The sequence below is a fragment of the Ursus americanus genome, chromosome 12, assembly GCF_024610735.1.
Source record: "Ursus americanus isolate L20-20 chromosome 12, mUrsAme1.1.p, whole genome shotgun sequence".
NCBI lineage: Eukaryota > Metazoa > Chordata > Mammalia > Carnivora > Ursidae > Ursus > Ursus americanus.
This window is the reverse complement of record NC_142138.1, coordinates 41,616,427-41,638,608: the sequence shown is the minus strand read 5'-3', so window position 1 is coordinate 41,638,608 and position 22,182 is coordinate 41,616,427. Positions and strand designations below refer to the sequence as shown.

At 45.4% G+C, this 22,182-nt stretch overlaps 1 long non-coding RNA gene across 4 annotated transcripts in view; it reads right to left on the bottom strand.

Moving 5' to 3' along the window:
- Nucleotides 1-20,221, bottom strand: part of LOC123795231 (uncharacterized) — a 35,727-nt gene extending 15,506 nt beyond the window's left edge. For 2 of the 4 annotated variants that reach the window (XR_015726296.1, XR_015726298.1), the window contains exons 1-3: nucleotides 14,605-20,221; nucleotides 13,849-13,981; nucleotides 354-580 (exon numbers count right to left, since the gene is read on the bottom strand). This is a non-coding gene — a long non-coding RNA (uncharacterized LOC123795231). Of the gene's footprint in view, nucleotides 1-353; nucleotides 581-13,848 lie in introns of all 4 variants that reach the window. The other 2 variants (XR_015726297.1, XR_006780409.2) reach the window with 2 other exon arrangements.
- Nucleotides 20,222-22,182: the final 1,961 nt, after the last annotated feature.

Sequence of the window (22,182 nt, the reverse complement as noted above, 5' to 3'; positions counted from 1 at the left end):
TCGAAGGAATTTAGGGATATGTAGCCTGAGGCAGGAAATACTGAAAGGGGACATGAAAACGGTTTAATTATTTGAGGGATTGTCCTGAGGAAAAGGAATTAGATTTGCTCTGTATGTCATGCAAGAGCAGACCCATAGCCAGAGGGAAGAGGATACAGAGAATATTCATCTTCCTAATGATGCAATGGGCTTCCATGTGAGGCAGTGACCATTTAGGGGAAGCAGGATATAAATTTCCTTCCAGCCCCTCCAAAAGTACTTGGTAACAATCATACAAATCTGTGTGAGAATTGTATTAAAAATTCCATCATGAGAATCTGTACACCCATAGGAATTTCTTCAGACTTACTTACCTCCAATCCATGTACTCTGTATTCCTCATTCATCAGCAGCCTGGGTATCTTCTTGTAGGACTCAGTATCCTTTATTCTCCCTCTTATTTCTGAGATTGACAAACTTATTTGGTCCTCTTTTTCCGGGTCTTACCTTGGCCCCTCTTTAAGATGTGACTTTATCCGTCCTTTGATCCTTCAGACCACAACTTTGGGCAATAGGTACCACAGTCGATGATCTTTCCTAGCTAAAAGAACAATTTGCAATTAAATTGCTATTCATTTGGCCCCCATCTGACATAGGAGGTGTATAAAACATGGGAAGACTCCTTATCAGGGCTGCATAGAAGTATCTTACATTAGGTGGGAGGTTGGACTTCATGACCACTAGGGTCCCCTTTTATTTTCAGATTCCTTTTTTTAAAAGATTTATTTATTTATTTTAGGGAGAGAGAGACAGAGAGAGTGGAGGGGAGGGGTAGAGGGAGAGGGAAAGAAGCAGACTCTCCCTGCGCTCAGAGCCTGACACAGGGCTTGATCTCATGACCCTGAGACCATGACTGGAGCCCAAATCAAGAGTCAGATGCTTAACTGACTGCACCACCCAGGTGCCCCTTATTTTCAGATTCTGTGACTTTTGTACTTATATTTGTCACTGCTCACAGGGTGGGCAATAAATAGAAAGTTTTCAGTGATTCTTTGTCAGTCGTAATGCTCTTCCAAGAACACCACCATGCAATAAGTCACATATACACAGAGATACACTTGCTCCTTGATTTTGCCACTGAACTACCTTCAGCAGATCATAGGCAGCTCTTGGAGCAGTGGAGGTGAGCTAATTCTTCCTCATTTACCTTCTTGTCTGGTGTCTATATGAGCAAAGGGAGTCTATGAAGTACGGCCAGCTAGAGAAGAGGGGTAGGAATTGTCATGGAACAGTGTAGTGCTGATGGCCACGTGATCAAACCATGGCTTTGGCCTCCTTGGCCCTTTGAGCTAACCAAGATTCAATGCTGTTTGAAGGATTGTTGGGAGGAAATTATGGCAACAGTTGTGCTGATCCTGGAATGATTCAGTTCCAGTGGAAAGTAGAAGACTAGGACCCTGGCCCATACATATTCTGTATAATGGCTTCTCCTCTTCATGGTGATCTTATTTTAAAAAACCTCAAATCTGATCATATCCTGCCACCAATACTCTCCAACTGCACCTCTAATAATATCTAAACTCTGTATCATAACTTAAATAGTCTGATTCCTGCTCCTCTAATAGTTACTCTTTTAGGGCAAAAACCTTCTCTTTGTCCTGCTGAATCCACTGTGTTGAGAACAGCACCTGGCATATACTTTAATAACTATTCATTGAATAAATGAATTTAGACTCGACTTCCAGAGAACTTCACTAAATTTATATAATGGAATCTCTCATCACTAAATTCTTAAGAATAATGCCTTTTTAGAAATTCTATCCTCATATGACCATCATGCTTTGGGGATGAAAAGTGTTATTTTTATTAATAATACGATAGCTGAGGAAGTGAAGAATAATGTTATGTCCAGTTCAAACTCCTTGGGAGAATTTGGTTGGGAGAATGGAATTACCCAAGTTGGACTCTGCCCAGCACACCAGGCTTAAGTTATTGGGTAAGAGTACATTAGAAGAATGAATTTTGGCAGCTGACGAAATAGTCTCTCTATGTGGAAGTAAGTGACCTTGGATCCAGTTTCTTTAAAGGCTGGCTTTCTCTGGCAGGGGCAAGAGATGATACTTTGAAGGAGCCAGCATTTTGCAATGACAGCAGCAGTACCAGGAAATTTGTGGGTGGTTATGGAGTGTCGATTTCTCAGCATCCATTAGGGTAGGAACGCAGTGGATCAAATCTGTTTTTTGTTTTTGCCAGTGTTTGGCCTCTTCACTCGGGGAATCACCCATGACTGTAGCTGACTGCAGTCCAGGATTCTTGCGCTGCCCTGAATCAGATCCTATGGGCAAAAAGGAAGCCATTTATTGCTTCCTTCCTTTTTCTCTTTTTTTCTTCCCCCATTTAATTTCCCACATTGTCAGTGAATGAGTCAAAGGTTCAATATTTTTTCCCCCGAGACAGACTTTGGAAGAGCCACTGTGGAGCATCATACTGGTTCTAAACTAGTTCATCGTGACATTCTGGGATTTTGATAGGACATCTTTTCTGTGTCAAGCTGTCCCAGGGTAGCTCAAACCCCTTTGTTCACTTTTGACAAGATAGATGGAAGACAGGGTGATAACACAGCAGGATGAAAGGCAGAAAGTGACCTTAGGAAGGGTGTATGTGTGGCCGTCTCCACTGAAGGTGCAGACAGCTGAGGGAGTGGTAAAAGGCCTCCTTGTCTGAATGCCCCATATTCCAGCAAGCCCTAAGGCTGGAAAAGATTTTAAACAGTGGAGGTCTTCTTTGAGGTATTTATATCCTCTGCTAGTAAGGTTATAAGTAATCACCTTTATTGTGAATCCAAATAGAGCATATGGTGCCAGTTATGTTGCAATTTGGAGGAAACCACCTCAAAATACCTCCCCTACCAGCTGGTCCACTGTCTACAAGCTCTACTCACAACCTTTCTTTGTGTAAAAGCCCCATCTTCAAAGACCCTAAGAAAATGCTGTTGTTTCGCCTGGGAGGGGATGGAGGTCAGTTGACGGGACTGGGCTTGGTTTATTTAGCTGTCAGAGGAAAATGCAAGAGTAATTTTAACTAGGAAGTTTGGGTTGGGGTGGGAGAGGTGGGTTAGCCCCAGCAATTGCTTCACAATGGAGTGCTCTGGGAAGGCAAGACCAGCAATAAAAGACACTTGTTTGGGGGAACCAGTGAGGTGAGCCACAGATTAGTGGCAACATGTGCAATCTATGAAATGGCTATTGCTTCACTGTCCCCTTCAAATCTCAACCAAGAACATTTCTTGTGGCCACTCTAATGGGAAACATGCAGGAAAGGGAATTCTGGGAAATGTAGTTCAGCCTCACCAAGTTAACACTTATCAAGCCACCATTCCAGGTCAGCTGATTCCATATCCTGCGGCCTTTCCATAACACCACATTGTCCCTTTCCAACTGGCTTTTTAAGTTACTTGTTCAACCTTAAACCCACGAAAGACATTCTTCCTAGTTCCACCTAATTTGAGTATTGATACCATCACAGGCCTCGAGCAGGGCTGGCTAGTGGCTAGGAGGCAGCATGTGTGAGAAAGACTAGGAGTTTAGCATCTTCTAGAGTAGATCCAACAACAGGCTGAACTCTGGCTGCAAAGGAAAAAGGTCTCATCTGTGGGGTGTATGTAGCAGGGGTCAGGCATTTTGTCCTTCATGTTCATCTAGCCCAGCAACACCCCCAGTCACGTAGCCAGTTACCACGTTAGGCTGTTTTCGTCCCGCACAGAGAGGTCCAAACAAGGGGAGGGGATGGGAGTGGCTAGAATATAGCCCTGCTTCTCTCACCAGGCTCAGGGATGCTTCAGCCTTGAAAAATGGAAACTCTTCCAATCCACAGGTCTAGAGGAAGCAACTATTTACAGTTCGCACAAAGGCACTGGGTGTGTGGCTGGGCCCCTTGAGTCACTTGCCTATAGTTGTCTCACAGGACTTCTCTTCTTCTCCCTTGGGGAAGCCACTGGATGTCACAGACTGCCCACAACTAGCTCAGCTCCTGGCCACCCTGAGTGGAGCTTGAGTGGACCTCCATGTGACGAAAGTAGGAGCTAAGATGAAGAAACCAAACAAATAATTTCACACCGGTCCTTTCAAAGCATCAAGACAATGACACCTTCATCATGACTTTGAAGAATTCCTCCTTTCCCTTTTGAGAGTCAGCAGAGCATTTCAATAAGAAAACTGAGCTTGATAAACAAGGATTTGGGTGTGTGTGTGTGTGTATGTGTGTGTGTGTGTGTGTGTGTGTGTGTGTGTGTTGTAGGAAGTGAGGTAATGCAAGTACATTTTGAAAGCACCAACTTCCCATCAAGATGGAAGGCAGCCTGTTGATTGATTTGGGCTATATATGGCCTGTGAGCTCACATAACAGGAACACGCCTTATCAGGATGCCTGGAGAGCTTACTATCCACTTAGGATGATTTTTTCGCTGCCGCCTGTCACAGCTCAGCTCTGCCTGCTGTAGCACTTCAGCCTTTTGCTCTGATGCCCCTCTGAGCTTCTACTTTGGTTCTTACAGCCCGGCACCCTCCTGGTGGTGCTATTGTGACACAGCTAATTGGAGCTTATTTAGGACAATTCTTCATATTTCCTTTTAAGCATCAAATGAAATACTGAAAGTTTTTAACGCTTGTGATTGGAATGACTATGAAAAGTACAATTGACCCACACCAGATTCTGCTGTAAGAATCAGAAAGAGGTGTACCAGTTGGCTAAGGTGCACATATCATCTGATGAAGACATGATGAACCATCCTTATATAGTGGCACTGCAAGTTATTTGGGGGGCCTGGCACAGAGCCATTCACGCACCCACATCCGTAGGCCCAACCCACAGCAGCAACACGATGCCACACGCGTTGTTGTTTTCCTGGGTCCTCACTAATTCTCTCTTGTCTGCATCCCTTCCTCTCCTCTCAGGAACTTCTTCATTCTTTACTCTTAGAACCTTGCAGCATGGAATAATGCAAATAAACATAACCAATGTGTATCACACACTTGGCATGGATAACCGTAGTGCCGGGCCCTTTACAGGAATCGTTCATCCAATAGCTATTTCCTGAGGACTATAATATGTTAGAAAATGTTCCAGATGCTGGGGGTTTAGAATAAAACAGAGGAAAATCCCTACTCTCATGGGATTTACATTCCAGAGGGAGATAAAGAGAATTTTAAAAGTAAAATATATGACATGGAGAAGACGGTAAATGTTTTGTAGAAAAAGAAAATGAGGAAGGGTGCTAGGAAGTACTGGCGAGGGTCCAGGAGGGTGGGCTGTGGCTCTTTAAATAGGGCGGATGGTGAAGACTTCCTGAAGGCTGATCTGTATGACATCTCTGTAGGACACTTAATATTGTTATCTTCATTTTACAGGTGAAGAAACTGAGGCTTAGAAAAGCTTCTTTGCAAAAATAGATCTCTTATAAGATTATTCATATGTTAGAGTCTATCTCTCCCAGAAGTATTTGCTATGGCTTTCTTCCTAGCTGTAGAATGCAAAGCAATGGTACACAGCTGAGGACCTGTAACCCGAGGGATAGGGATATGCCAAAGGTGTGAGACAGAGGAAGAGCTACATTTCCTGTGGATCCTATCATCGCAATGCCTTAGTCGGCCTGCTGACCCGGTCTCCCTCTTGAGCGAGGATTAACCTCAGCATGATGCTAGGCAGGGTTCTGTGGCCATGCAATAGACTTAAAAAAGAAGTTGCAGCCAATTTTTAAAAGTGGATTTACTTTTGGGGCGCCTGGGTGGCTCAGTCGTTAAGCGTCTGCCTTTGGCTCAGGGCGCAATCCCGGCGTTCTGGGATCGAGCCCCGCATCAGGCTCCTCTGCTGGGAGCCTGCTTCTTCCTCTCCCACTCCCCCTGCTTGTGTTCCCTCTCTCGCTGGCTGTCTCTCTCTCTGTCAAATAAAAAATAAAATCTTTTAAAAAAAAAGTGGATTTACTTGTCAGAGCAGTTTTAGGTTCACTGCAAAACCGAGCAGAAAGCGCAGCAAGTTCCCATACGCCCCCTGCCCCCACACATGCACAGCCTCCCAGACTATCCACTTGCGGCTAGACTTTTTACTTACAAACGTTAACTCCTGCCCTGTCTTGCCTCTTTCTTAGGAATGAAATCTGGGCTGCAGATTCAAATAATATTGTTCACTAGATGCCGAGTCCCCCACGCACACCCGGGCTGCCCTGTCTGTCGGGGGCCTGCCATTGTCCCTCATCAATGGCGGGCCCTGGAGCCTGCACGGGAGGTCAGAAGGACACACAGGGAACGTGGACAGACGGCCAGGATCCTAAGTGCTGGCCGGCCTGTGAGCTGTGGCAGGTCTGAGGCCTTCTCCACTTAGTAGCCCTGTCAACTCAAGCAACTTTCTCCTCCAGGCCAAGGTTGTGATTTCTTTTCTAGGAATTTCTCAACCCTGGATTTCCCCTTTTGCTTTTCAGTTTCTCAGTCTAAATTGGCTCCAGTTGCCCTCCAGACTTGCCTCAAAGCACCGTATTTAATGTTGAGCCTGGAGTAAAATTCTCTGCCGCAGGCGCTGAGTCACAGCGATGTGACTCCTCGCTGACTGGGAGCTGCCTCTCAGACTGGTGGGCTTGCCCCGTGGCTGGCAGGAAGCAGCCTCCAGCCAGACGCCCACACCGCTGGGCAGAGCCACTTCTAAGAGGCCGTGGTCGGGGTGGAAATGTGTCAGCCGCCAGGAGGGTGGAAGAGAGGCGTGGGGGTGGGAGTGACATCATGCCTGACCCTGCTGGATGTGAGGGGAGGTCATGCATGCTTGAGCTTGACTTTTTGGGGAAAAGGAGTTGAAGTCATTGATGAGCTTTCTTTACTTGAGAGTCAGGGGATGAGGTCACACTCGGGTTTACCTTATTTGGGAGAAGAAAGAATGACAGCATGCTGCGTTTCCCTTATTTGGGGTGCAGGAGTGAGCGGAGAGGGTACACCATCCTAGAAGGCACCTCGTTTAAGAGGCTGGGGAGGTGGTGAGGCTCCTTAGCCTCCACAGGGAGGTTTGCCTTCCACCCTGCAGAGCTGGCTTTTCCTCAGCTTCAGAAAGGAATCTGGAGCCGGGGATCTGGAGCCGGAGCACCCCCAGCTCCCTTGCCCTCCCTTTGCCTGACTGAGACGCTGCGCCTGGGACTGGGCTCGGAGAACGGCGCAGAACCGCACCTGCCGGCCCGTACCGACAGAGGGCGCTGCGCAGAGCGGGCGGCCCCATCAGGCAGAAGGCCGGCTTAAGAGCACTACCCTCAGGGGCCGTGCTCTAAGGCTAAATTATTCATCCACGAGGAGATCCTAGTCATTTCCTCGGACAAAGGCAGAGATCAATGGCATGATTTGGAAACAATGTCCTAGGTGAGCAACTACTGACACAATAAAAGGTAGGAGTGATCACATAAATTATTCACATTCACTCATTCATCCCATTCAACAAATAATCATTGAACATCAACTATGTGCTAAGCACTAGGCCTTGGGGATACAGACAGGTTCGGCTTTCCTGGAGCTTAAATTAATATTATACACTGTACGTTTGAATTCTCCGAGGTATCTAATTATAGCCACAGGAAAAGGGAGAGGGGGCAACAGATGAGTCCTGCTGCCCCTGGGGCAGGATTAGATTTACTAAGTGAGCTCTCAAAAATGTGAAATTGCTCATTCATTTACACTGCCTCTGTTTCAGCGTCTATTCATCACAGAGGTTCAAAATACACTTAAAAATAAAATAAGTAGGTCTGTTTCTTCACAGGCCTCTCATACAGGTCTTACATACTGAGACCCACAAAATACCCAGTCCTACCCCACACAGGTGTGGTCCCATAATAGTAACCGGCAGGAGAGTCTCCTGGGACCTCTAGTTGCCCTTGTCTGTCACTGACGAACCTCTATCTCTTCTTCTAGGCCTGCACCTCATTACCCACCCAAGTCACTTTACAAGTGGAAGATGGCCTTTTCTTCCCCTAAGGATCTGCCAGAACCAGAGAGATGAAGAAGTCATTGCGAATTAATGAAGTTCCCGAATGTCAAAACAGAAATCGGTCCTGTCAATAAACACAACTGGGAGTGAAGTATGTGAGTAGAGTTGCCTGGACGGTTCCTCAGCGGATCCCAGGAGAGAACCGAGGGAGACAGGAACAGGGAAAGGCTCCTGCTGCGACGTGAAAGAAGGGATTGAGGCTTGACTGATGGGAAGGGAGGAATGGGAAAGACAAAATGGGTTTTCTTTTTTGAAGAAAAATTACACAAATCATTTTAAATTATTTTTAAAAGAGTGGCACGTCATCAGTCTTATCAGCTTTTTTTTTTTTTTTTAGAGAGAGAGAGAGCGCGAGCGAGTGAGTGAGGGTGCATGTCTGGGGGTGGGGGTGGGGGAGGGGCAGAGGGAGAGGGAGAGAGAGACTCTTAAGTGGGCTCCATGCCCAGCACAGAGCCCAATACAAGGCTCGATCTCATGACCCTGAGATCATGATCTGAGCTGAAATCAAGAGTAGGATGCTTAACTGACTAAGCCACCTAGGTGTCCCCAAAATAAATAAATAAATATATCCATCCATATATTTTTTTTTCTTTTTTTTTTTAAAGTAGGCTCCATGCCAGTGTGGAGCTCAACACAGGTTTGAATTCATGACCCTGAGATCCAGACCTGAGCTGATATCTAGAGTCAGATGCTTAACTGATGGAGCCACCCAGGTGCCCCTCCCAAATCAATTTAATTTAACGTTGAAAAAAATATAAATAAACCCTGGCATGGGAAAATATCATAAACAAGAAAATTAATATATACACAGACAATAAGGAGAAGTGTGGCGCTTATGATACAGTATAAAGACACAAAGAGCAGGACCCAATCCCCTTCCTAAGGACAGAACTACCAGGTCTCCCTACCATTTCCGGACCTCCCCCACCTCCTACCTGGCCCTCAGTGATGAAGTTCACCTCTGATGCACAGGCATCACCCTTATTCACGGAGAAATCTATGAACCTCCAAGATGAGCTAGAGGAGAAGGGAGGTGGCAGGACTCATATTCCTCCAGGGAATTAGCGGGCAGAGTAGGATACTAAACATATGTCCAGACTACACAGAGATGTGCCAAGCCCTTGGAAGCCAGTTCTCTGATGCGGACTTGTGAGCCCTTGGGTGGGGTCCAGTATTCCCAGTCTATATATAAGTTACCCTCCCTCCCTCTTTTCCTCCTTCCTTCCTCCTTCCCTCCTTCCCTCCCTTCCTTCTGTGTAGTAAGTAGAGTATACAGAACATAATTTAATCTGTTTCAGTTGATAATAAAAATCCTTCTGGAATTTCAGATTCACTGTTAGGAATTATTTTCATCAGATATAATGACAAATACTGATGTAGAGAGAGTCTGGAGACTAGTCTGAATTGTCAAAGCCTTGAGAAATATCCTGAAAGTTGGCTATGAGAAATTCTTAATTTACAGTCACTTTCTTGAGATTTTTCATTCTTTCCTAAAAGTCAGAGGCAGAAGAATTTCTGATCAGCTGAGGTTTCTGGTTGTTTAGTCTCTGGTGGAAGCTTTCCTTGCCACTGTCATCTTCTTTTCCAGATACATCAGGGTTAAAATATTGGGAACAACCTAACAAGGGGAAAAATCTCTTCTATTTATATAAACCATCCACATATCTGGCTGCAAAATCATCTTCATATACATAATTATCTCTGGTTGAAACATTTTATCTTGATTAATTAAAGCACTTCTGTTGCTCCCAACAGCAGGGAAGAGTTTCTGGAAAGGACTCCAAAGTCACTTTGCCTCCTTAAAAGCTCTGTTGTCCACAAGTCTAGACTGGCAAATGCCTACCATCACTTTAATGATTTTATCTAGTACAACAGATGTGTGGCAATTACATACTTTAAATTACTTCTGTTTTAATTGAACACTACCTACATAATTAACAACCTCGATTTAAAAAAAATGCTTTTCGGGGCGCCTAGGTGGCTCAGTGTTTAAGCATCTGCCTTTGGCTTAGGGCGTGATCCCAGGGTCCTGGGATCGAGCCCTGCATCAGGCTCCTCCGCTATGAGCCTGCTTCTTCCTCTCCCACTCCCCCTGCTTGTGTTCCCTCTCTCGCTGGCTGTCTCTCTCTCTCTCAAATAAGTAAATAAAATCTTAAAAAAAATTGAATAAATGCTTTTCTATTTTAAATGTCACAGATTTTCACTGTAGAAAATTATAAAATAGAGAAACAAAGAAGAAAATAAAAATCACCTAAGTGATAAATACCATTACTAAGTGACAAATCACTACTAAGTGATAAATACCATTAACATTTTGGTAAATATCCTTCAGTATTATTTTACAATTTTTTAATATTCAACCAAATATTACATTCTGAAAGCTTACATTCTCATAGGGATTTGATTTTTTTCCACTAAAAAATATATCCCACACATTTTGCCCTTGCAGTTAAATATCCATATGCAACAGGACATTTAATGTCTATGTGGCTCTCAGTCGTTAGATATATCATAATTTATGTAATAAATCTATTGAGAACCTCAATTAGATTGTTGTGCTGTTTTCACCGTTGTATGTAACCCACACATGGACAGTGTTGGGCATAAATCTTTTCAAGAATCCCTAACCACTTCTTTATGGCAAATTCCCAGAAACAGAATAGCTGGCTGACAGGGATGAAACATTTTCAAGTCTTTTGCTAAAAATTCTGCCAAACTGGCCTCCGGAACGTATGGATGTATACATTTATTCTCTTAAAGACAGTTAAGAGAGTGACTCTCCATCTTCAACAACATATGGTCTTCAAAATAAAACTTTTACTAATTTGGTTGTTGAAAATGGGAATTTCATTTTCGTTGCAATGACTTTGGATACTAGTGAGGTGAACCCTGTTTTATGCATGTAATTGGCCATTTGTATGCGGGCTCTGGGGAATGGTCCATTCACGCCATCTACTCAAGTTCCTTCTGTGAGGGTTATCTTTTACTGATTGGTTTGTAGGTAGCTAATTGGTCTTTTCCACAGTCAGACCATTTCCAAAGTTGAATTTTATGGCGATGTTTGTTTTACATGCTTCCTTTTTGTCACCTTCTTTACGAAGGTCATGGAAAATGAAGGCATGCTAAAAACTGGCCAAATTACCTTGCTTCCTAATTTACAAGTAATCTTTTTTTCCCTAAGCCTACTCATGTAATTACTCTGTTTTGAAATTTTGCAGGGACTCCTTTCCACGTTTATTTATTTTAAAGATTTTATTTCTTTATTTGACAGAGAGAGCACAAGCAGGGGGAGCAGCAGGCAGAGGGAGAGGGAGAGTGAGAAGCAGGCCCCCCACGGAGCAGGGAGCCGATGCGGTGCTCGATCCCAGGACCCCAGGATCATGACCTGAGCCAAAGGCAGACGCTTAACAGACTGAGCCACCCACGTGCCCTCCTTTCCACCTTTAGAATGAAAATGAAACTTACCAGAAAAAATGAGGATGTAACAGCAGACCTCACCTGCCCCTGTGCTGTTCAATACAGTAGCAAGGGCGGCTCTTTCATTAACTGTTCTTATCACACACACACACACACAGAATAATAATAAATAAAGAGGGCAGGGGCAAACCTTTGGAGGTGATGATTTCCCAGGTGTGTACTTTTCACCAAACTCATCAAATCGAATACATAGATTCATCACAGTTTTGTTTTTTTTTTAAAGATTTTATTTATTTATTTGGCAGACATAGAGACAGCCAGCAAGAGAGGGAACACAAGCAGGGGGAGTGGGAGAGGAAGAAGCAGGCTCATAGCGGAGGAGCCTGATGTGGGGCTCGATCCCATAACGCCAGGATCACGCCCTGAGCCGAAGGCAGACGCCTAACCGCTGTGCCACCCAGGCGCCCCTCACCACAGTTTTTTGTATTGCAATCATGATGTGGAGAACAAAGGCAAAAGGAGATGAAGACAAAATTAAATTTCCTTACAACTTGCAGCCCATCGACAAATACTCGAGACAGGCAGAGTATGACTTTTCTCCAGGAAATCCCAACTGTCTTAGCGTTAATGCTTTGCTAAAAGCAAAAAGCAACCTTTGCTTGACAATAGCCAGACCTTCAGCATCCTGTAAGTCTTCCTTAACATATGGAAATCGTTTCTGGAAACTTCTTTGTTTCTAGCCCCCCAACTTTAAAGTATAAAACCAATAGCTCCTCAAAACCCCAATGCAGCGGTGCCTGGGTGGCTCAGTTGGTTGGGTGTCTGCCTCTGGTTTGGGTCATGATCCCAGATTCCTGGGATTGAGCCCCGCATTGAGTCCCCATCGGGCTCCCTGCTCAGCAGGGAGTCTGCTTCTCTCTCCCCAGGCTCGTGCTTTTACTCTCACTCTCTCTCTCTCAAATAAATAAATAAAATCTTTAAAAACAAAACAGGGGCGCCTGGGTGGCACAGCGGTTAAGCATCTGCCTTCGGCTTAGGGCATGATCCCGGTGTTATGGGATCGAGCCCCACATCAGGCTCCTCCGCTATGAGCCTGCTTCTTCCTCTCCCACTCCCCCTGCTTGTGTTCCCTCTCTCGCTGACTGTCTCTATCTCTGTCAAATAAATAAATAAATTCTTTAAAAAAAATAAAAAATAAAAAATAAAAACAAAACAAAACCAAAAGACCCAGTGCAGGTCTTTCTGCCCATGGGTCCTGTCCCCATGTTTTAAAAAAAACACCTTTTTTTTACTGAAAATGCCTCAAGAATTCTTTCTTGACCATTCACTCCCAGACCCCACATCAAATCACATCAAATCATATTTCAATAAAGTGGTGTTAAAAAAAATACACTAGCCACTAATCACATGTGGCTAAATTTAAATTTAAAAAAAGACATAAAACTAAAATTCAGTTCTTTGCTTGCTCGATAACCACATGTCGCTGTGGCTACCATTTTGGACAGCACAGATAGAGACATTTTCCATCACTGCAGATAGTTCTCGACAGCAATGATGAACAGATTTCATTTTCTAGTCTCTGGGTCTGCTCTCTTCTACTTCTAGCTTATGCTTGGGATGCCTTTCTCCTTTTCTTTGGCTCATTTCCATACATCCTTCAACATACAGCTCAGATGCCACCTACTCTGGGAAAGTGTCTCCTGACCACGCCAGTCCTTGGTCTGGATGGCAGGCTCTTCTGTGGCCCATAGAGCTCGGCCACAGCATTCCTGCTATAGCCAACCACAGATGTCATTTCATTGGTCCTTGGCCCCTACGAGCTCAGGGAGGGAAGAGTACGTGTCTTTAACTTCAGATTCCCCAGGACCCAGCATAGTTTCTGAAAAAGGGACAAAGCTTGGTGTACTATATGGACTGCCCACCATTTGCCCCACCCTGTGCAAATGCAATGGCTCATTCTTAAAAATTCTCAAGAACTAGGGGCACCTGGGTGGCACAGTGGTTAAGCCTCCAACTCTTGGTTTCGGCTCGGGGAGTGATGTCAGGATCCTGGGAACAAGCTCCAGGTCAGGCTCCCTCAGCGTGGAGTCTGCTTGAGTTTCTCTCTGCCGCTCCCCTGTGTGGGTGCACTCTCTTGCTCTCAAATAAATAAATAAATCTTAAAAAAAAATTCTCAAGAACTAAAATGCATACAAAAAAAGCATTCAAGGAGCAACAGATGTTTTAAAGAATAATACAATGATTGACTATAATAAAGTAATGAAATACATGGGTGTACTTTACAAGCTGCCTCAGAGAAGACAGTTATAATAACAATACTATACCCTTTCCCTTGTGAGAGATATAGACAGTATCTTTATACTTCAACACATGTATGTCATTGGAGCAATTATGAACCATATCCTCTTAATTAACCAAACATAAAAGAGTATGAAAACTTACCTGTTATCATTAGTCTTCTGGAGGCTCTCTGGGGTCTTCATCGCATTTTTCTTCTAAGTTACAGCTATTACTGCAGAATGTGCATTTCTGAGGAACAGGCATTTTTGAGCAACAGGCCCAAGACACATTTTTCCTTTCAAATTAAAAAAAAACACAATATGTATTTCTTAGAGGAAAAAATTAAATATGCTGTTACATATAAAGAATAATGGATAACTCACTCTTAATCTTACCCTCAACTGACAATTCTGTTTGCATTTGGCACATAACCCCAAATTTTAAAAATCGGAGATATATGTATTTTTGTTTCTTACAAGAGTGAGATCACACTGTACTTAGATTTTTTTCAATTGACACATCATGAATAAGTTTATTTGTCAATAAATATGCCTGTAACATAATTTTCAATGTCTGTCTAGTGTTTTATTGTAAAAATGTACCATTTAAAAAATCACTCTCTGTTTTTCGGAAGTTTAGATGATTTCTATCTCCCTCTCGCCCCCACTCTTGATAATAGTGCTGTGCTGGATGGCTCTCCTCCTGACTAAATGTTTTCTGGAGATCTGTAGATCTGAACTTCTCCACGGAAGAAATAAGCAATGCCCTTCTTTTGGGGTTTTAGAGTGTGTTGGACAGAGGCGGATAAGAACCTGCCCAGACCAATCCAGGAACAAAGCAACCAAATTAATGGGTCGAGAGAGGTCAGTGGGCTGCTGGTAGTACACTCCCTAGAAAACAGTCTGGGGCAAAACTTACCTGCTAATCTTCTTTGGGAGGTGCAATGGCAGGGTCATAAAAATGAGGAAAGAAGACAATCAAGGCAGGGAAGGAGGAAAGTCAATACTGGTTAATGAGTTGGTCACAGCTTCATGGTAAAACACAGCCTGTTTCTTGCTGACATGGATGTCTCTAGAAGGACATACCCAACAGTTGAGTTTGGGGATGATTGGTAGGAGGGAGGAAGAGGATATTTGCCTGCTTCCTGGGGTCTCCTTTCTGTTTTTGATTCAAGTAAGTCCCACTGGGCATGACTCGCCCCACTTCCAGGTTGTGTCGCCTGGTCCCTGTGGACAGCCATTGCTGGAGCAGTTTGACACTCAGGTGGCCTGTGCTCCCTTTGTCTGAAAGTGGTTGGAAGAGGGAGGGGCTCCCTGGGTCTGGTCAGGGAGAAGGCGGGTGACAGAGATGCTCCCACTGTGGCAGGATCCCTGGAGTCCTGCCAGGATCTAAGCCTCACCCTGGAGGAGGCAAGGGAGTGAGGAATACACCGAGACATGGTACCAGCAGAGGAGGGGGACGACCTCTAGCTTTTCAACCTGTGCTTCTCCTTGGAGGCCCATCAAAGCCCTTGGTTTTGAGAAAAAAGGAATTTCATGGAGGGCTGTCCACGTGAAATACCAAGTCCCAGTCTCTCCAGGAGGTAGGACAGGAATGCAGTGTTGTAAAGAACGGGAAAAGGAAATTAAGTTCTGCGGGCAGGAAAGCTCCACCTTTCCTCTGGGGACAGAAAAAGATCAAGAGGTCAGATGGGGACGCTTGGCTGAGCCGAGCCACGCCTTCCTCCACTTCTCCGGGTCTGGACCATCCAGGCCACAGGACAAGCAGGCAGCCTGGGCTCCCCCAGGAGCAGGCTTCGGAGGGGGCGGGCAGATACAAAGTGTGTACATCCTCGGGTGCCCTGAGATCAACGGCACCTCCAAATGATCACCCCGATACCCCAAGGGGCAGGGGCAGAGGAAAGAGGAGAGTTACGTCCTTAGACTCACACTTAGAGCTCAGTTTGAGTGGTTTCCTTTTGACTTTCCAGACTTGAAACAGGGCAAGTTTCCAGCAATTAGCTGGGCTATTAAAAAAAAATGGCAGCAAAGCAAAGGAAGAAACTAGGGTGTGAAAGAAGAGGAAGAGGCAGGGACAGAGGAGAATGAGTCCGCTGGGTGGTTTCCCCGAGGTGTCCTAATGCCAAGGACAAGTTCAAGCAACACTGTGTTTGTGAGTCTCATTGTGCGCGGCCAAGTCTGCTCTGGGCATTGTCAGTCTGCCCACGACGCTTTCCCCTTGCAGCTTTTGGTTTTCTGCAGGACCAGATGGTAGTTTTTTCTTTTCACAAGGATTTGAAAACAGAGAGGAAGCTCTCAGGCAGACTTTGTAAGATTATCTAGGCTTTGGGTGTAACTGAGGATGGGCTTAAATTCTTTCCCATTTCCCACTGCCTGAAGGACGAGCTCAAGAGCTCGCTGGCGTGGGCGGCTCCTCTGGGACACCTGCAAGCTGATCCACCATGGCTTCCCATCTGCACCTGCCTCCCCGTGATGGCACATGATCCCTCCCTGACACCGTGTGGTGCTGCAGGCTTCTGGACCCACCCAGAAAGCTCTCCCCCAGTCCTCTCATTTTTGCCAGGGGCTTCACATGCGTCAAGACTCAGCTCAGGTTTACCTCCAGAAACCGTTCCTCTCTGTCTCCGGGTGAATCTGACCACACGCCCCCTTGCACTCGTGTAGTGTGGGCTCTTATAATGGATTCTAGCTGTTGAATACTTGGCTGTCTTTTCCTGTCAGATTAGGAATTGCTTAAAAACAGGGATCATATTCATTTTTGATCCTTCAGCACCTAGAACAGTGTCTGATACCTGGAGTGTGCTTAGAAAATGCAGTTGGTGGGAAAGCCTGTCTTTCCAGAGAACCGTGTTTACACACTTGCTACCCCGCTCATCGTGCAGCCCACTGGCACTGCTTCCCTGTGACTCTCCTGGCAAGCACCAGCTCCTCCGGGGCAAAGCTACAAGCTTACTGCCTATAAGACAAAGTCTAGTACCTCCAGGTGTTAAATTCATGTTGGCTTTAGGAAAACGTACAATACCGTAGGCTACTTCTTACATTACCCAGAGCTCAGTTCACAGTCATCATGATGCTGGAAAATCTCTTGAGTGCAAGCACTGAGCTAGGCACACTGTATGCATCACACTACTAACCTTCGTAACAGCCCTTAAGGTGGGTATCCCCTCCCTGCTGCCCGTTTTACAGATGGGGAGACAATGACTTGAGGAGAGAAGGGATTTGCTCCAATACACACATCCGGACAGTGACAGAGATGAGAGGTCGACTCCGGTTTGAAATCAATGCTATGAGGCAGCCAGACTTTTGGCTGTAGCCTTTACCCCCAGAATTTCCAGCTACCTGTCAGTGTTTGAACTTCTGGAGAAAAGGGAAACAGTCATCCTTCCCTAACTCCACCCATGGCTCCTCACAGCCCAGTGACTGCTGCAGAATAGAGCTAGCCATCCACCTGGAGGACTGTATATATGATTACATTGTCACTTCATTTTACTCTCTTGCTAGCGAACCATGGGTCATACCGCAGAGACCCTGAAAACAGCTATGACTTATGGCTGAGGATACAGGTAGAATTTCCAGAGCACAGATTGTCTTTACCTTGATTGGAACCAGGACTGGTAATAAACCATGAACATAGATTTGTAATTTAGCAAGGACAGAATTGGAAGTAAGACCAGCATGGGGATACCTAACATTTTAGGGCTTCCTGGGAGGGGCAGAATATGGATGCCTTTAATATAAACAGAGACCAGAGAGTTTACATTAACTGTCTCGAGGTTATACATCAGGTAAATGGAGAGTGAGGGTTTGAATTCACTTTGGATTCCAGGACCTGTGTTGGAAATGCGGGTCAGACCTAAACTGTGGTGGCCTTGAAACATAGGCTAAGGTCTACAGACTCTATTACATAGACAGCGAGAAGGTTTCGAGCAGAGGAGCCATAAGATCAGAATTACACTTTGGAAAACCAGTCTAGCCATAGAGAAGAGGAGAAAGCAAGGCTGGAGGGATGAGCAGTTTGCGGGGAGACCATTAAGAGGGCTGCTGCCAATCGTTGTGCTTAGATGAGGTTTGCTCTCCAACACGTCAGGCCTGAGACGACAGGACAGAGGACATGCCCAGAAGGCAGCAGGAGGTGAGAGGCGGAGGGCAGCGGTAGCCGGGGGCATGGCCCTGGGAGTTGCTGTAGAATGGCAGCAGGCATCACCCTGAAAGTCACGAGGTCACTGACGGCTCCCGTGAGGACCAGGGGGGCACAAAGGGCTGAGGGTGAAACTTGGAGATTTGGCATGTTCAGAGGGAAGGAGAAAGGCAGGGAATTTTGAAGATGACGGGAGGAACCGTCAGAGAGGTGCCGCCCAGAGCAAGGACTTGTAGCAAACAGGCTGACAAAATAATTTAACAGCAGACTCCAGCATTCCTCTTGTGGAACTGTGCTGAGAGAATCTTTGATAAGCTGCCAGGGTGGAAGAGGTGAGTGAGGGTGTCCATAGCAGGAGGCCACGGAAGAATGGGGAAAGTTAAACTGTCCTGCACTGACTGAGGAATTTGAGCTGGGGGTGGGTTGTGGAGCACACAAGAGAGAGGGGCTGGGGAAAGGGAAATGGGGGTGGAGGAGAGGTGGCGAAGTGGGGGTGGGAGGGGGTTGGGAGGTGGAGGAACAATTTGTGGACAGGCTGAGGGCTTTTACAAATATGAGGCTGGAAAGTGGCCTGCATGGCTCTCGTGAATGCTCTGTTCTCTCCCCAAACCTTCACTAGAGTCGGGGGAAATCAAGGACCAGGGCAGATTCCTCTTTCAGGTCTGGAAGAGGGATCAAACACGTGGAACCGTGGGGGTGATGCGTGGAAGACATTCCACAGAAGCAGAGGTTCAGAGCCAGTGGCCTAAAATCATACACACACTGAAATTTTGTGGTTTGGGGAGGGCATGGGACTTCCAAAGGGCTTGGGATGGGGGTATAGCCAGTGTCATCTAAATCTTAAGAGACGTTCAGACTCCAGCTGACCTCTGCGGTACAACCTTATGAGGGAAGATGTGCCATTAAAGTTATTTTTTCCGAATGAACTAAATATGTTGGTGGATTTTACAAGAGTGAGCATGAGTGAGGGGAGCCCGCAGTGAATGGTTTGAAGATGAGTAGGCTGGAGGGAGGACACCGAAGTTAAGGCAGAATGACACAGACTCGGTTCACATGGGACCCCATGGGGCAGGCTGCCCAGCTGCGAGTCATTAGTTTAAACTGTCTGCTGGAGAACATCTCTGGGACTTTTCTGGTCCCTTTGCTTGTGAGTAATTGTTTCCTAGAAAACTTTTCCTAACCCCAAATGTTCCTCCTGAGCTGGAAGGACAGGAGCTAACAGAGAAGGTCGCAGAGAAGCAGGGGGTGGGCGACTGCAGGAGGTCAGGGAGGCCGGGGAGGCTGCCGGAGAGGCGGGAGGGCAGGGGGCTGGGCACCAGGCCTGGAGAAGAGCGGCGGCTGAGGGACCTGGCTGACGGGCCGCTCCAGCTCTCCCCACCTTTCAGCACAGACACTGATGAGACTTTTCCTCCGATTACTGTAAGTCACAGACCAGGGCTGCGCACGCCCCGTGTACACGTGCATCTCTGAGCACTGCAGGAAATTCTGGCTGTCACTGGGAGAAACATACGACAGTCAAATAAAATTCATGAAAGCACCTCTCACACCCTGTCAAAAGGTTGAGGATTTAACAAAAAATTTTTAAAGCTGTACATTTATTTTAATAAACTCTACCCCCAAGTAGGGCTCAAACTCAGGACCCCCAGATCAAGAGTCACATGCTTGGCTGACGGAGCCAGCCAGGTGCCCCCAAAGTTGATGATTTTTAAGATGCATTTCAATACAATGAAATGACTCTCTTGCAGTTATTTCGTAACAAATTCTGCCAGACTCTCCCATCTTGCCCAAAGAAATTAGAAACAAAGGAAAGGGGTGAAGGGACTATTAGCCGACTCAATTTTCTGATTTTCTGCAATAATCAGTGGATTTGCTGAGGGATTGTGTAAAACGTCTCAGCTTTATTTGGCCTCTGTGGGTCCCGTATTTACTAGCTACGGTTGCTAGTGAACATTGGGGAGACCTGCTGCCTCTGGTTGAAGAGACTGGTGTGGACAGTGTAACATTGTAATTTTCGTAGGGGCCACCAGTTTCTCTTGTTCCAGCTATTCTTACTAGGTGACACTGACACTCCTCCCATTGAAAGGTGGGGTTTGTATCCCCTCTCCCCTGCCCCTAACCCCGGGCAAGATTTACAATGGTTTCAACCAATAGAATATGGCAGAAGTGATGTCACAAAAGTGAGGTCATAAAAGGTGATACAGCATCCTTTCTGCCCTTTAGAATAGTCTCTTGGGAGCCGTAAGGGATTACAGAAGAGCTCTGGTTACCCTGAAGCTGACATGCTGTGCTCCGCTGAGGTTCAAGCCGACAGCCAGAATCAAATGCTGGATGTAGGAGTGAAGATGACTCCAGATGATACTAGCTCCCAGCCATTGAGTCTTCCCAACTGAGGTCCCAGGCACTGTGGAGCAGAGAGAAGCTGTTTTTGCTATGCCCTCCAAATTCCATAGCCACAGAATCTGGGAGTGTAAGAAAATAGTTGTTTTAGCCTACTAAGTTTTGGGGTGGTTCGTTACATGGCAACAGTAATTGGAACAGATACGAAACCAGGAGCCCTATCTACTCTCCGAGGCCCCCTGCGATACTTTGTTGGACGTTAGAGCTTCTGGGAACACTATTTCAAAACTCTGAGTTAACCAATCTTTAAGGGCTCCAAATTCTATCTTTCTGGTAAACCTGGAATGTAATAGTTTTATTAAGAAAGAGAAGTATCTTGCCTAGTGCTATGGATTGAATTGTATCTCCCGTAGTGGCCAAGGTCAGGCTGTCCCAAGATGGGCCACTTTGGCATGAAGATTAGTTTGAGCTGAAGGCAATTGAGACCCTGCAGGCTCAAGAGAAACTTTTCGCCTCTCCCTTAACTACATAGAAGAATCTAAATTGGGGTCTTTCACAGAATAAGTTTATTAGCAGAGGTAAATTTTATCTGACCTATCTATAAGGTGGGGCAAACATCTAATTACCAAATATCTGCTCTTCTTCTTATTCTGTGAATTGCATTCTTTCCCTTTGAAGTCCCAGACCTCTACCCTCTTCTCCTTAGTTCAAGAGGACATAGAGATCTCATTTTTCCCGTTTTTAGAATTTCCAGTCTGTGTGGATTCCCCATAGATACACTATTAAAATTTATTTTCTCCTGTTAATCTGTCTCATATCAATTTGATTCTTAGTCCAGCTTAGAGGGACCTTGAAGAGGACACAAATTCTTTTTTTTTTTTAATAATGATTTTTTATTATATTATGTTAGTCACCATACAGTACATCCCTGGTTTTCGATGTAGGACACAAATTCTTGCTCTCCAACACTCTCAAAATGATGAAGTCCTAACCTCCAGTACCTGTGAATGTGGCCTTATTTGAAAATAGGGTGTTTTCAGATTACCGAATTAAGATGAAATTATTAGGTGGGTCCTAACCCAATATGACGGAGGAGTTCTTATAAAAAGGGGAAGTTTCGAGGCGCCTCAGTGGCTCAGTTGGTTAAGTGTCTGCCTTTAGCTCAGGTCATGATCTCAGGGTCCTGGGATCGAGCCCTACATCAGGTTCCCTGCTCAGGGGGAGTCTGTTTCTCCCTCTCCCTCTGCCCCTCCCCCCTGCTTGTGCTCTCTCTCTCTCTCAAATAAATAAATAAAATCTTTAAAAAAAAGGGGGGGGGTTTGAACACAGAGGTAGACCCACAGGGAGGATGCCAAATGAAGATGTAGGCAGACATTGAGTGACGACCCATCTATAAGTCAGGGATTCCCAGAGATTGCCAACAAACCTCCAAAAGACGGGAGAGTGGCGTGGAGCAGATTTTCTCTCACAGCCCTTGGATGCCACCAACCCTGCTGACACCTTGATCTAGCACCGTGAGACGATAAATTTGTTTGTGGAAGCCACCCTGTGTGTGATAGTTATGGCAGCCCTGGGAAAATGACACAGCCCAGAACCAGTTTGGACGGGGACGATGGTCCTCGTAGCCCCAAGGCTATCAGTTAATAGAGTTAGGCTGTCCAAATGTTAGAGTATGATTTTAGCAAAATCACTCCACAAAGACTATGTGAAATCATAAAGGAATCCCAAGAACTGTTGCAATTATGAGTGAGGAAATATTATAATTTTTATATTAAAATCACTGCTGGAAGTTAATTTTTTTCTTAGACTGTAAAGGAGACATAAAACACAAAGAGTTACAGGCTGCCTCTTTTGTGTCACTATTTCCAAGAACTATATTACCTGAAACTATTACTAAAAACTGAATAAACACTTTTTTAAATGGTGATGTCTAGATGTAACTTGAGTTGAAAAAAATTCCCTGAAAGATTCAAAAAATAAAGCCCATTTTCTACTTGCTTGCAAACTTTCTAACAAGATTCC